Raw genomic sequence first — 10,100 nt, 5'->3', positions numbered from 1 at the left:
TGAGGATGTTCAGCCTCGAGAAGAGAATGTTCTGGGGAGACCTGAGAGTGGCTTTTCAGCATGAAAAGAGGGGCTGTAAGAAAGAAGGGAACAGACTCTTTAGCAGCGTCTGCTGTGCCAGAACAAGGGAACATGATTTCAAACTAAAAAAGGGGAGATTTGTACTGGATATAAGGAAGAAGTTTTTTACAATAAGGGTGGTGATACTCTGGCACAGGTTGCCCAGAGAGGTTGTGGGTGCCCCATCCCTGGACACACTCAAGGTCAGGCTGGATGGGGCTCTGAGCACCCTGATCTAGCTGTAGGTGTCCCTACTCATTGCAAGGGAGTTGGACTAGGTGGCTTTTAAGGGTCCTTTCCAACTTAAAACATTCTGTGATTCTGTGAAGACTGGAGAGGTAGCTTTGAAGATATTACTTAAGCTACAATGAGATGAGGCATGCTCAGAACAACACAGTTCCAAATAAAAAGTAAGGTTAATTTTTGTTCTCATAATCACAGTTATGTTTTTAATGTAGGAGATAGGCAACTACCTCAAAGCAGCAAATTGTTAAAAAGGTTAATTTCTTCCCCGAAACTGTGGAATGCTCAGCTAGGGGTGAGCAATCAAGCAGTGCCCCAGTAGAGCTAAAACATTTTGCTGGGTTTGTGACAGCATCTTTTTTTTTTTGTCTGTCTGTCACATATTGTCATCGTCTCACAGCCAAAATTGTTGGAATTTTTTCCATTGTGCATGAAGCATTTTTACACAATAATTCCATCTATTCTTAGCGAGATGTTCTTTGGTGTGAATTCTATCTATTGTTAGAAAGTGCTTTTGAGAAAACATGATTCTAATCTTGTGGCTTTTTGCCTTGATATCAAGAGACTTACTACCAAATATGCAGTCATATCTTTTGTTAATAAAACCAAGTTGCAGGATCTATTCATAGAGCAGTAATAAATAACGGTGGCAGGGGGGAGGAATATATGTCATTTTAGTTCTAGAAAAATGATACTCCCAAAGGATAATGATAAGAGGAAAATTAGCTGCTATTAACCTAGTTCATATACAGTCTGTCTTGTAGGAAAAAAAAAATGCATTGGAATTACCCTTGGAAAGAAAAATGATATTTATAAGTTTTTCCAGCCAAAAGTAAATTTTTTCTATTTCAGCCCCAAAGTGTACCACTGACATTTGCGTTAAGGGGCATATTTAGTACAATACAGTCCTGAAACTTTATCAGAAAGTTGAAAGCTGTTGCAAACAAGAAAACCGAACTCAGGAGTCTCACAACAGAGAACACCACCTGAAATGGTCGTCGCTCATTTTGTAGGCTTCCCTTTATTCCCTCAGCAGAGTATAGGCCATCCTAAACAAGCTGATCAAAACTGCAGAGGAGCTAGTAGTGAGAGAAGAACACAGAATAATAATGTATGCCAAGTGGAGGGTGACAGGGAGACCCAAAGGACTGCTGTACTTTTCACATTCACAACTACCACATTCTGAATAATTGTAACTTCCCTCAATGTGACTTCCATATTGCTCTATCAGACCGGATAATGAAGTTAAGTCAGTCCGATGCTTGATCTCCAATTTAGGCAGAGGTTAAAATGAATGTCTCATCACTTCTCATGCACATCTCATGTGTTGTTTGTTTGGGAGTTTGGGTTTTTTGTACTGATTCAGTTCCACGAAACATGTAACGGCCTACAGATTTGTTTCCCTAATCACGTCAGCAATTGGCAGCAGTGGTGTCCAAGACCTGCAAACCAAGGAACTGTTTTGTGTGCAGCCCACTTTTTGAGGACAGCCAGGCCTGAAATCTGTGCATGGCAGTCTGGATGTCTGTAAGAACCAGTAAATAGGAAAAGGCTGCAGTCTCTCAACTTCTACTCACAGAAGGTTTCCCCTGGCAATCCTGGCATTGGAGCTTGTGAAGGAAACATCTGGCCCTTGGACTATGCAGAGTCTAACATCAGCAGCACCGATCAGCGCTGTGCTGGTGAGCCAGAAAGGTCTCCTGTGCTGCATGCTCACTGCCATTTAAAACCTTTCAGCTTTGGTTTTGATAGAACTTTTCCTGTTTCATTTTTACATTCCAAAAGCTGAAAGCATCCGGCAAATGAAGCAAGAAACTGCACAAAGAGAAAGTCTGGTGATTCAGTCAGCTCCCCCATGCCCCGGAGAAGTGGGCTATGGCCCTGCCCTTCCCACAGAACTCTCCATTCCTCATGCTGATGGCCAGCCATCTACTACAGACATTACTGAAGAGCAGCGCTTGCATCATAGGCTTCAGGCAACTGAAAAGTATGACTGACACGTAAAAACCCAGAGCTTCCAGATCCAGAGGCCCTCACTGCTGGTAGAAACAAGAGAGGGAAACACATTTATGACAGGCACTAGAGATAAGTTCTTTCTGCTTGAAACTGGACTAAATCTCCAACTTCATATGTAGCCATGAAGTGAAGAGTAACTCAGCACCGCTCTCTCCAGCATTATGCAGCTCTGAAGGTACTGACTTTGACAGACGGATTTTTTTTCTGAGTGGATAAGTTACTGATCAAGTAAGGAATGAAAAAATAGGTATTTACTTTGTGCCAGATTGCTCTGATTAGTGATAGAAGCTCACTGCTGGATACAGATCTTAATTCAATATAGTGAACTCAGCAGATGCTCTTCCTTAGTTGGTACTAATGTCACACTAAGTATCTTCATGTTTTTTACCCTGTTAAGCATTTCTGAAACTTGCAGAATTTCCTACAGTAAAGAGAAAATAAAGCAATAAAGGTTTTATTTTACAAGTTTGATTTTAAAGGTCTGAGAGATTTTAGAATTACATTTTAAAAGCCAATTATAGATTTTTAAGCAGTGGAAAAAAATTAGGCAATTAAAATAATCTTTTAAACTTTCCTTAAAATTATATGTGATCCACTGAGAATATTAATCCAGCTGTATCTGAAAAATATTAATTAGAAGTCAGTTCAAATAGAAATGCTAATGTGAACTTCACCAGAAAATGAGGGTATCCGGACCAGAAAATTTCTCAGTTCACAAAAGTCCTCTGTAGAGGTGGTTTTGGTACAATCATATTTACTAAGGGATGATGGAAAGCAAAAATTATAAAAAGGGCAACCGTCTGACTAATTTTGCTTACTTCTATTTTGTTGGTTTGAGCATTAGAAATTCTTCACACATATCCTGTGTTTTGCAAATGATTTGTTACACCTCTGTAAAATACTGACTTCATTTCTAAGGCTGTTTTTGCCTTAAAAGAGCAGTATCCATCTGGCTCAGTTGGCAGTGCTGACTAGAATAAAAACAAACAACAACAAAAAGCAAAAAAATAAATGAACAAATAAACAAAAAAAAATCCCTGAACAAATATCAGTAACTGTTATAGAACAAGAACTAAAAGAGGGGAGATTTAAGTTAGATGTCACACAGAAATTCTTTACTCGGAAGGCAGCAAGGCACTGGCACAGGCTGCCCAGAGTGCTCACAGGGGAGTGTGGAACTCCCCTGTGAGTTCCACAGCTTCTCTGGGCAGATGAGAGGTAATGTTCTCAAAGTGGGTAGATAAAGATCTTTGCCATATTTATTGTGGATGATAAAACAATTGGATTAAATCAATAGAGAAAATCACATGGGAGCTGTTAAATACAAAGATATGAGCTCTGGGTCAGAGCATCCTGAGCTGGAATTTGCTGGAGATTGGAAGACGGTTGTTGAAAAATGTCACTGTAGGTCTGATTTGTTCTTCTCCTCTGGGCAGCTGCCAGCAGCCGCAGTTAGGAACATGGTGCTGGGCAGGATGAACTTTGGTTTGACTTGATGCAGTCAATCTCACAGCGTTTTCATAGCGTGTTTCCAGTACCACAATCACAACACGCTCTGCAAGTGTTATTCTCCTATTACTGAACTGGAATGTATATTTACTGGAGTGCATGCGAATGGGAATGTTTCTCTAGAAGGAGAATGGAGGAGACTGTGGGAGGTGGTTTTCTGTTGTTTATTTCCCTAAGAGTATGCAGTGCCACAGACAATACATCTTTGGATGGAAATGAAAAATGTGCTTTTGTAAAACAAAATTGGGTATATGCTGCACAGCAAACATCTTGTGCTGGAATAAATATCTCTCGGGTGATGTCAATATGAGAACAAGCACCGCAGTGTTGTTGAAGTAACTGGGAGTCACTGAGCAAATGTGCTGGCGAACACTGCAGAAGCCTATATATGGTAATTTATCTAGAAATTTCCCTATTTCTGTTTTTAAAAAGCTTCATGCAGGAGAATGAATATGTCTACCATCTTTCAAGGCAACACAAGACATGCAGCAGCCCTCAGCCCCCACAGCCTTCCAGCAAGTGCCCTAACAGCGAGGTGGGGCCTCCCTCACAGGAACAGGAGGGGAGGCAAAACCAGGACCTGCTGGGGCTGAGATGTGAGGTCTGTGGCTGGCAGGTGTATTAAAGCATGCTGGCATGAAATGTCAATATTTCTTCTAGTGAAGAAACAGTTTCTCTCCTTATGGCAACGTGTGACAATGGCAGAAGTAGCACAAAACTGTCACTGCAGACATTGAAGCTAGTATAGTATGGGCTAGATATAGTATTATATGTCTAAAGTTATAATCTCTTGGGGTTGAAATGTATTTCATACACTTCAATTTACAATTTTCTCTGCTTGCATCAACACAGGTTCTCCCTTGCATTCACCACCTCCTCCTCCCACCCTTGGGCCCTCTAGTTCTCTAAACCCCATTTTGTTCTGGGCACATGACAAGTCTGAGCTCAGACGGAGACTGCTTCTCAACATTTTTTTTTTAATAAAAATTAATAGCAGCATGAATAATGAGGCAAAAGGAATAACGTGCCAGTATACAATCATGCTGCAAATCGCTCAAACCATTAAACCATTTTAGGTCCTCTGTGGCCAATTGCTGGGACCTGGATGGAGGAGGAAAAAACAATCGCAATCTGCCAGGAGAAGTTGTTAAATTCCTGTGAGTGAATGCGGTCCTGACTTAATTATCACTTCCAAAAGCCTATTTATAGTTGTCTGGGAAAGCACTTAAGAGAAACGGACTTAAGTTTGCAAACAGAGTAAGTGGGTGAATATTCCCAGCAAAGACAGAGAGGGGAGAGGCAACCCCCCCGCCCTTCCAGTCCCCGCAGTGGGGTGTCAGTGCGGGAATTCCATGCTGATGGGACGAGCTTCATGGCTCACCAAGTTCCTACATGGAATTGTAGAAATTTGAAATTGTACATGTTGCTCAACTTACCAAGGAGCACAGAGAAATGGTATATCGGGAATGAGGAAGAGAAATTCACATTACCTTTATCCCCAGCCTTTTGGAGACAAATGAGTAGGTGCTATGAAATGGAGAGTCAGAGCGGGATGTGAAAGCTGGCTGTAAGCAGGCCTGCACACGCAGAGGGATTGATGTATAGTCAAATCCATTGCTACAGTTATTTAATACCTAACTACTGTATATTTCATAGCTTCTCTGTTTGTAGCTGATAAACTCTTATTAAGCTGTGAAGCCTGAAGGAGTAACATATCTTATTGTTTCTACGTAATTTGGTATCTTTAAAATGTTCTATTCAGTAATTCTACCTGTATACTGTGTATTAAATCAATTTGGGAATGCCATGGAATTTCAAATGTGCATTACAAAAACACATTACATACATATTTCAGTGTTTTATGGGTATAATGATGTGAGAACAAATAGATACATATGCATTTTATTGCACTAAGTATCTAAGCACTTAATTTGCACTCATGCAAAACTAACTACAGCCTGATCCCTTGAACTAGCAACACTGTAAGGGACTATTTTCTCCAAGTCTTCTACTTCACCTGTCATCTACTCATACAGTGCACTGTGATGGTGCAACTCTTGGGCCTTTTAATGTTATTTCCCTACCAGAAAGCGAAGCACCAAATAACAGCCTGTTGTTATTTCCTTGGCTGCATGTGGACTACTGACACAAAAAGCTTTAATTATACATCTTCCCTGTTCCATTTGATTGGAATTACCATGAGGAAAAGAAGTGAGGAGAAAAATATCGATGACTACAAAAACTAGTCAAACTACTGCTCCTTTTCTCACATGGTCTTGTTCCTACTAGATGAATAAGCCTTCTCCTAAATAAATGCTTCCTGATAAAATACCCTTGTTTGTGGAATCTTTCAGTAAGACTTCAGGTGAGATTCAGATTTACCCTCTATTTTTTCCACTGATTTTAGATTTTCGGTCTATTCCCTGTGTGGAAATACCCTGCCCCAAAAACACCTTACCACATCTGTTGAGTGTGCAGAGCTACTTGCCTCCTTCCCCTGTACGTACACACAGCTCCCTCCTCTGTCACACCTAGTGACTTTACATTTCTGACTTGCTTTTCAGGAACCTTCACACCTGGAGCTGGGCCAGGGTACAATCACTGACAGGCCCCCTGCTCCTGGAGCAAACGAAGGTTTAGGGTTTTGGTTGGATCAAAGTGACTTTCAGAACATTTTAGTTCGTTTGTAGTGGGTGGCTGTTGATAACACATTCTACTTCATATTGCATCTCTCCATGTTGTCTGCTACACTCCTGCTGAACACCTATGTCACCCGCGGGGATTGGTGCTTGCCCTTTCCGTGCCATCTCAATTGCCATCCAGGACAGATTGCTCAGAAGAAAAGCAATTCAGCCAGCTGATGGGCTGCCATATGCAGCATGCAGGTGTATTTATTTGGAGAGGTGAGCCCCCCACAGCTGTCCAGCTTGCAGGATGAGTTTGATAGCTGGCCATCAGCATGGCAGTGATGATGAGGGAGCCTTCACTCTGCCATTCTGAAAGACATCTGTGTTCACAGAGAAGTGAGAAAGCTGGAACTTTTTATGTAACATCTACAGTTAGGAGAGTTATCTACAAGTTCGATGGAAAATGTTATAACACATATGTAATTACGGACTTGATTATAAGAGCATGTCTAATGGAGCAGATGTGTGCATAGTATCTTTGATTGTAAAAACTGAACATGGCAAGGGAGCATGTATGAAGAAAAGCTACTCACTTTGATCTAGTGGGAACAGGTATGCCTGAGGAACAGTGAATGTGTGAACAGTGTTTGGAGTTGGGAAAAAAAGGAAGTAAAGAAAAATAGGTATGGAATGAAGGTGTATGAAGGACGTGAGAATCAAGATGAATATTATGAATGCATGGAGAAGTAAGTGAGACAAGGGACTTCTGTGAATTTATGCCAATAGATACACCTTTATATGAAATATGACACTGGCCCACATTTCATTTCCTGTGGCAGTCTTCTCCCTTCTAAGCCTTTTGTCAGTTTTATACGCTGCATATTACACAAGTCATCTTTGTATGGCAGAAGTTGTTCCTGCATCCCAAAGCAGAGAAGTGCTATTAGACCACTTTATCCATTCTTCACATTTTCTTAATGAAGTATGACAGACATTTAAGGGAAAGAAAAAACAAACTGAGGGAGCAGTGATGCAGGTTTGGTAGGATTTCATTGTAGGGTGAGGATGGCAGAGTACATTGCCAATTAGTGCTCTGACATTAAAACTATGATAACTTTTCCAGGTTTTTCTCTTCTTACCTCTTCATGTTACACACACAGAAAAACCCCTTGGCTCCCAAGTGCTTTGGTCATCTCCTTCTGAGGAGCAGGGAGAAGGATGAGGTAACATCAGATGGAGGGTACCATTCTGGCCTTAAAAATAACTGAGAGAGTACCTGCTTGGCACTTTGGCATGAGTGTACTGCAGACAGGGAGTTTCTATTTTCATGAGGTAACCACAGCCCCTATCATTTCCTACTGATTGCGGCAGGCAGCTCTGGGCACAGTTGGCTGGAGCTTTGGAATCACGTTTTTCCACACCTTTATTCACAAGTTTTTAAGAAATTTCAGCTCCTAAACTAAGCTAATTTTTAAATATATGTATATATATAAATATGGAGAGCCTAGAAGTTAAATCTGAAGTCTAGGACAATGTTAAATCTGAGTTTTTCAAGGCAAGTTCTCTTGCTTAGCCTACAAACTTTCACCAGGATATTTTCTTTCCACATTAGTTAAAGATTCAGGGAGATGTAACCTACCAGTTGGAGCAGCAGCTGCTGCACACCTGAAAATCTTGGAGCTGTCCTTCACATAGCAGCAGAAGCATCCTAAACTGCAGTTATAAGGAATCCATGAGATCTGAGCCATACTGGACATTCATCTCCCGCTTTACATGGAACATGTGTGTCACATCTCTGCCTGAGAAACCACAGCTCAGCCAAGGCCTTTTTTGGCTCTAACCTGAAGCAATTTGCCAAAGACAAGACAATAATTTAGTCGAAATGCTATGAGCTGAATGAAATGTTCCACATTCAGTCCTGTCATTTGCCCGTTGCTGTGTTTAGCCCCACACCCTCAGCTCAGAATCCTTTTGCTGCCTCCATGGTCAGCCCCGAGCTATTTCTGCAGGTTCTTCACTGAACGTGACCCTCTCTTGGGACTGTGAGGAGGGGTGAGGAAGAACCAGCCTATGCTGCAGGTCGATGTTGCATGTATCTCAGCAGGGTTAATTAGTCTTGGTGGATTATTATAACAACCTGACTCTATTGCTTCCAGGTACCATGAACTAGTGCAGTGTCCTGACACGCTGCTGCGCTGTGCAGACATGGTACTGAGGTAACTGCTGTAAGACATTAAAAGGCAATGAAGGGAGAGCTGAGCTGTGGTGCACGGAGGACAGGGTTCTTTTCTTTAAACAAGAAAATCCAGTGTCCAAAGAAGGAAGGGACGTCATCCAGAGAGACCTGGACAGGGTAGAAAAGAGGACCCACAAGTACCTAATGAGGTTCAACAAGGTCAATTGCAAGGTGCTGAACTTGGACCATGGCAATCCCAGATGTGTACAGACTGGGAGAGCATACCCACAACACCGACAGCTCATGGCTTCTGGAGAGTGCCATGTGCCTGCTACACTGACCATGGGACAGCCTCACACCACTACTTGCTGAAACAGAACCTCCACTGAGATGAGCTCGTCCCATACATAAGCTCTCGTGTTTGGAAGGTCCAATCTTCTGCACAGGAGTAGCCTTATCTTTGCTAAATGTTACTCCTTTACCTCATTTTTAATGTTTTTCACCACTGCCCTTGGAGCAAAGCACATGGGTCTGCTTTCATCATTAAGGCCATGTACAACTCTACCACACGTCACTGCTGCCCTGGTCAGAAGACCCCAGGCTGCTGCTGCTGCTGCTGCAGCTGAAATAACCCACAGAACACAGGTGAAGTACCCAATCTGTCCTTTGATCCACACAGCTTTTCCCATCCGCTACTCTTTTTTTTATAACGCTTTAGTGGGAAAAAAAAAAAGAGTGAGAAAGGCCTAAGTCAGGATCAACAGTCCTCTAATTTCCTGCATTTATAACCACACTGCTGCTGTTAATGTGCATACAGCTGTAAATTAAAACAGCAAATGCAAGTGGAACAGAATTGGGACTGCAATATAAACCCTGTCAGGGTCTTGCCAGTTTCAGGGGGCTGAGTTAAGGTTGTTTTAGAATAAGTTGCTAAGTGTTTTCTTAGTTTTTGGAGCCTCAGTTTGCATTCTCTTAACTCTTTTATTTCCTGGTTCTTAAAGGTTGAACACCCTGCAAAGGCACAGAGTACCATGCTTCGGGGGAACTGTTTTTCTGCATGGTCACTGGAGCCATACAGAACCACACACCGGTCATTGTGGCCTTCACCGTGCTCAGTTCAGGTCGGACACAGATTTCTTTGCGCCGTGGGATGCGGATAAGGGGCAAGGTTAGGATGTCAGGCAGGGCAGAGGCACAGTTCTTCCCCATCCTCTGCCCAGGCGCACCCAGCACCATCGCTGCCCCCACGCCGCTTTCAACCCGGTCACAGCAAGCAGGCGGGGGCCGGCGCACCGAACACCTCCCGGGGGGACGGGACGACTCCCCTCCTCCTCCGACCGCCGGGACGACACAGGCGCGGGAAGGGGACGGGGACGGGACGAGCGCCGCTGGGCCGCAGCCCCGCCGACTCCGAGGTCCGCCGCCGCCCGCTCCGGCCCGAGCCCAGGCCGGAGGCTGCCGCCCCGTCC

This window comes from Numida meleagris, chromosome 1, assembly GCF_002078875.1.
Source record: "Numida meleagris isolate 19003 breed g44 Domestic line chromosome 1, NumMel1.0, whole genome shotgun sequence".
NCBI lineage: Eukaryota > Metazoa > Chordata > Aves > Galliformes > Numididae > Numida > Numida meleagris.
This window is presented reverse-complemented; position numbering follows the sequence as displayed.